The sequence below is a fragment of the Vipera berus genome (assembly GCF_964194415.1).
Source record: "Vipera berus genome assembly, chromosome: 1".
Classification (NCBI taxonomy): Eukaryota; Metazoa; Chordata; class Lepidosauria; order Squamata; family Viperidae; genus Vipera; species Vipera berus.
The window spans coordinates 343,225,864-343,232,352 of record NC_138202.1 but is presented as its reverse complement, the minus strand read 5'-3'; positions in this window follow the sequence as shown (position 1 = coordinate 343,232,352).

Sequence of the window (6,489 nt, the reverse complement as noted above, 5' to 3'; positions counted from 1 at the left end):
CAAAGTTTTAATGCACAACCTCATATATGTTCCATATATTACCAGGATCAAATTCAGCTCACCTCTTAATCCTAATTACAGGTAATCCTTGATTTACAACCCTCACTTAGTGACCGGTTGGAGTTATGACAGACCCCAAAAAAGCTACTTATGACCCAGATTCAAAGTTGGAAGGGACCTTGGAGGTCTTCTAGTCCAACCCTCTGCTCAGGCAGGAAGCCCTATAACATTTCAGAGAAATGGTTGTCCAATCTCTTTTTAAAAACCTCCAGCATTGAAGTATTCACAACTTCTGAAGGCAAAGTTTTAATGCACAACCTCACCCTGCGGTGTTATTCTGTAATTCAATCCTATTGAGGCTGTACTTTTGCTATTCCTCTGTGGGAAGTCAGCCTCCCAGAGAAGGAACTATTAAAAGGGCAGAAAAATATATTTTCTCAAAGGATCTTAAAGAGGCAGAAAAGCATGCCCAGTTTTCTTAATAGCCCCAAGTCTCCCTCCCCCAAGCAGAAACCATCTCTGTTGAAATGCAGAAGTAAATCATTCAGGAAGGTTGAAGCTAGATTAAGAAGACAAAGACACCTAAAATCTACATACCCCACCCAAACTCTAAAACAGTACATACTGTAATAGGATTAACCCACAGATGCCAAAGGGACACATTCAGACTCAGGTCAAAAGTACATGACACAGGAAATACAAAGTCTGAAACAGGAACAGGAAACAACCTCAAGAACCCTAGAGGGTATAAAAACCCACTCCCTACATGTGCTCTCTCTCTTTTCTTCCAGAGCCATCTTTCTGTCTGGCTCTCCTCTTCAATAAACTGCAACCTTCTTTCTAAAGCAGTCACCATGTTGTTTATTCCAGGCTTGGACTGAACCACGATGAAGACTTTTCCTTCAACACCTCTGGCCAGTTGTGTGAAAGACTAAAAGAATGAAATGATGGGACCAAGAACTTCTACGTCACTGCAAGTGGCTCAGTGCTTTTGTAACTCCTCGTGATTTTTCAAAGGCTTGATTGAATTTATATCACGGTAGAATGAGGTAAGGGAGCAGAGGCACCACAAAATTTAACATCAGTGAAACTTTTTGCCATCTTCTAGATGGGTTTGGAGAGTGATTTCACATGTTGTGGAGAAAAGTCCAAGGAAACATCAGTATGCAAAAAAAAAACAAGAAAAGTACCTGGAGACAAGTAGAAAAACAGAAGCTAGATGTTGAAAGAAAAATCTCCATCAGGGTCCAGTCCAGGAATAAACAACACGGAGACTGCTTTAGAAAGAAGGTTGTAGTTCATCGAAGAGGACAGCTAGACAGAAAGATAGCTCTGGAAAAACTGACTGCATGTAGCAGGGAGTGGTGGGTTTTTATACCTTCTGGGGCTCTTGAGGTTGTTTCCTGTTCCTATTTGAGGCTTTGTATTTCCTGTGTCATGTACTTTGATCTGAGTCTGAGTGTGTGTCGAATCCCGAGTGCCGCGGAACAGAGTGAGCGCCTGTTACTCATCCCAGCTTCTGCCAACCTAGCAGTTCGAAAGCACGTAAAAATGCAAGTAGAAAACTAGGGACCACTACGGTGGGAAGGTAACAGCGTTCCGTGCGCCTTTGGCGTCTAGTCATGCCGGCCACATGACCATGGAGACGTCCTTGGACAAGCGCTGGCTCTTCGGCTTTGAAACGGAGATGAGCACCGGCCCCTAGAGTCGGAAACGACTAGCACGCATGTGCGGGGGAACCTTTACCTTTACCTTTTATGTAGATTTTGGGGACGCAGTGGCTCAGTGGGTCAGGATGCTGAGCTTGTTGATCAGAAGGTCGGCAGTTTGGCAGGTTGAATCCTGAGTGCCGTGTAATGGAGTGAGCGCCAGTTACTCGTCCCAGCTTCTGCCAACCTAGCAGTTCGAAAGCACGTAAAAATGCAAGTAGAAAAATAGGGACCACTACGGTGGGAAGGTAACAGCATTCCGTGCGCCTTTGGCGTCTAGTCATGCCGGCCACATGACCACGGAGACGTCCTTGGACAAACGCTGGCTCTTCGGCTTTGAAACGGAGATGAGCACCGGCCCCTAGAATTGGAAACGACTAGCACGCATGTGCGGGGGAAACTTTACCTTTATGTAGATTTTAGGTGTCTTTGTCTTCCTAATTTCTAGCTTCCTGGCTCCAACCTTCCTGAATGGATTATTGAATTTGCATTTCTAAAAGCTGGGTTTGGGGCTGATTTCTGGGGCCTGGTTTCTATCTTTTTTAAAGATCTTCTCCATTATTCCTTTGGGGAAATATTCTGCCTTTTTAATATTTCCCAAATATTTCTTTCTTTGGCTTCTTCCCACAGAGAGAAAGAAGATTTAAACAAAAGCTGGACTTGTCAAGGCAGGATCTATTGAGAAAAGACAGAAAGAAGCAAGTTCACTTCCTAGAATCTCCCATTAAAAATTTGCAGAGAAGGGGACAGTGTTTATTATAGGAAGGACCTATCTTCAGAAGCATTTAAAGGTGATTCAACGGAAATTGTATGTACATTTTCACCTGCAGACCTACTGGTGCATGCTGCAGAAAAAATGTAATGCAGATTTTCTATTGAAACTGATTCTCTGTCCTTCTAAACCAGTGTTTTTCAACCTCAGTTACTAAAATGTATAGACTTCAACTCCCAGAATTCTCCTTGCTGAAGTTAAGAAACACTGTCTAGGGAATTCTGGGAGTTGAAGTCCACAGAACTTAAAGTCGCTGAGATTGAGAAACACTGGTCTAGATCAACTTGACAATAACAAGTTACCAGATCTACACATTAACTGGTGAGTGCAGGAGTGGACTGCAACATGGGTGATGGCATCCAAAGCTTTCTAAAACAGTCTAATACAGGGATCTTCAAACTTGGCCCTTTTATGACTCATGGAGTTCAACTCCCAGAATTCCTCAGCCAGGCACGTTGGCTGAGGAATTCTGGGAGTTGAAGTCCATGAGTCATAAAAGGGCCGAGTTTGAAGACCTCTGGTCTAATAGCACTAGACAGAACAATGAGGATAACTTTATCCCCATTGGGGGGATTGGGAATAGATTTATGTATAGCTATAGGCTAGTAGCCTTAGGGACAATTCCAATTCTTTTTAAAATAAAATGATCACTGCAGTCATTAAAACGTGTTTAAAAAAATCAACATAAGGAATATGAAATCCATAAAAGACATATTGGCAGTTATAACAATCTTAGTCCTGTAAGCATATTATAATATCATAATGGTCCAGCTGGATAATTTTAGATCCTGGATCCTGCATAGCTCAGAAGACAATCAAATCACATTTCTTTCCTCTCTTCCTCCACATTTGAAATGCTGTTTCTCAATTTTTAATGCTACAGAAGGGAGACATTATGAATAACAATTAATTATTCATAACTTTAAATAATGCAAACATAAAGGAAATAAATGCACATATAGTTTTGGTCTCATTCTATCTCTTCCAAGAGCATGTGACTACATGCTGAATAAAACCTGACTCAGAAAAGCTTCCCTATTATAACCATTCCTATGTTCTTGTAGGAAACAAAATATTCTGAATATCCCAGGATAATTCCTACTCTCACCATGAACAAATTCAAATTTCTGATGCTGCACTTCAGTTGTAGTACTTACTGAAATTAATTCTTATGCAGCCAGAGGAAAGCAGCCAGATGTGAGAACATGGTTAGAACAAAAGATAGATAACAACCAGGTCTTTTGCCCAAAGAAAAGGACCTACAGCCTACTGCATAGTTTGGGCAGGAGGAATAAACGCAAAAGAATTTGAAGTGTTATTTCACTATATATAGGATTTGCATTAGATACACACTAATCATTGGAATTCTTTTTTTTTCACAATTTTTTCACAAAAAACAAATGATTTAAAACAGAGAAACCCAATTACAAATCCCTTCAAGTTCTTTTCATCAGAGTAAATATAACATTAAGTCCAAATGGGAATTAAAGGTGGATCCCTTCTTGTCTTGCCTTTATAGCCAGGATTTACGTTCTGGCATCATGACCCATGTTTTATCATTTCTTTTTCTTCATGGATTGTATCACACACTGGTGTTTCCTTACAAACATTCTTCAGTTATGTCTGTAGGATATGTTAGTGGTCATGCTGCCTCAACTGTTGATGTCCTGGCTGGTTAACAAAATGGAATGTCCTAATTACTGACCAATGAGAATATTATGAGGCTGCTGATCATAATTATATCAATTGTCCACCTCTCTTTCTGAGATACAGACGACTGCAAGGGATCCTACCAATGACCAAACAAAGATGGATTGGTCATATGAACACATAGCCTAGAAAGTATGATGGGAGGAGCACAATAAACTTTTGTACATCATGGCTTCTTGGCAGCTTAAGCAAGAATAATTGTTTAGTGTTATATGATAAATAGACGTAACTCTGTTTAAATTACTTCTTTGGGAACCAGCTAAGAGGATTGTGTCATGTTTAGCTGTGAAACATAGAACCAGCTCACCTTTTCCCACTCCCATTATGCCATGGTTTACAAGTTAGACAAACTCATATAAAAAGTACCTTAACAGAATAACAAAGTTGGAAGGGACCTTGGAAGTTTTTTAGTCCGACTCCCTGCTCAGGCAGGAAACCCTATACCAGGGGTAGGCAACTTCGGCTCTTTTATGACTGATGGACTTCAACTCCCAGAATTCCTGAGCCAGCCATGCTGGCTCAGGAATTCTGGGAGTTGAAGTCCATGAGTCATAAAAGAGCTGAGGTTGCCTACCTCTGCCCTATACCATTTCAGACTAATGGTTTTCTAATCTCTTCTTTAAAATCTCCAATGTTGGAGCACCCAAAACTTCTGGAGGCAAATTGTTCCACTGATTAACCATTCTAACTGTCAGGAATTTCATCCTTAGTTCTAGGTTGGATCTTTCCTTGATTAGTTTCCATCCATTGCTTCTTGTCCTGCCTTCAAGTGCTTTGGAGAATAGGTTGAACCCCTCTTCTTTGTGGCAAAGATATTGGAACCCTGCTATCATGTCACCCCTCGTCCTTCTCTTCATTAAACTACTAGACATACCCAATTCCAGCAACCGTTCTTTATATGTTTTAGCCTCCAGTCCCCTAATCATCTTTGTTGCTCTTCCCCGCCCTCTTTTTAAAGTCTCAACATCTTTTTTATATCGTGGTGACTGAAACTCAATGCAGTATTCCAAGTGTGGCCTTACCAAGGAATTATAAAGTGGTATTAATGCTTTACATCAGTCATGTCAAACTCGTGACGTCATGTGATGTTGCATGACGTATCGCAACTTTTTCCCCATTGCCGGCAATGGGGTGGGCATGGTTTCATCGTGACACATCTGACCTGTGGGCTGGCAGTTTGACATGGCTGCTTTACATGATCTTGATTCTATCCCTCTGTCAATGCAGCCAAGGACTGTGTTGGCTTTTTTGGCAGCTGCAGCACACAGCTGGCTCATATCTAAGTGAGTTAAATATGAACCACCAGTTGAGTTATTGAGCCAAGTACCACCTATTCTATATCTGTGCATTTGATTTTTATTTCCTAAATGTAGAACCCTAATTTCTCACCACTGAATTTCATTTTATTAGATAGGGCCCCGTGTTCAAGTCTGTCAAGATCCTTATGTATCTTAAGCCTATCTTCTGGAGTGTTGGCTATTTCTGCCAGCTTGATGTTGTCTGCAAATTTGATGAGTTCCCCATCTATCCCTTCATCCAAATCATTGATGAAGATGTTGAAGAGCACTGGGCCTAAGACAGAGCCTTGGGGTAACCCATTGCGTACTTCCCCCTATGTAGATGCAGTTCCATTAAGAACTATACAGTTCCATTAAGGACTACATCTTTTGAAAATGGGTACACATGATAATCTTTTTCACAGGTTTTATGTCTCTATTGGAAAAACAAATATTTCCAATATATTTATCACATTACAAATCAACTTTTCAGCAAGAAGGCAAATAATTTTAAAAGAACGTTGATCATCTATTCAGTTTCCACTGGCTGGAGGGATGAATCAGTTCTAACCACGTACTGTAGCAATACTTTAATTACAGAATGAAGCTCATTTAATTGCCATTTTCTTTTACAAGTAACTATGAAAGGTGTAACTGATGATGGCAGAGACCTTGTAATTCCAGGATTCCTTTGTAGAGAGAAGAATGCAACTAAAAGAAGATATGATTTAAAAAAAAAAACTTCAAACACCTGAAAGGCTTTCATAGAGAAAAAGGTGTGGATTTGCCTCCATAGCTCCTGATAGTTGGATAAGGATGGAAGCTTCATAGAGGGAGATCCAAACTCAAAGAGGAATTTCTCAACCCTGAAAAGAGTTAAACAGCCTCCTGGAGTTCTAGGTGCTCCATCCCTGGAAATTTTCAAAAGTTGGACAGCCTTTTGTCGGGAATGCTCTGAGGATTTCTCTCTTTAACAGAGAAGGTTAGACTTATAGAAGACTTTCACATTCCCCTCCAACGA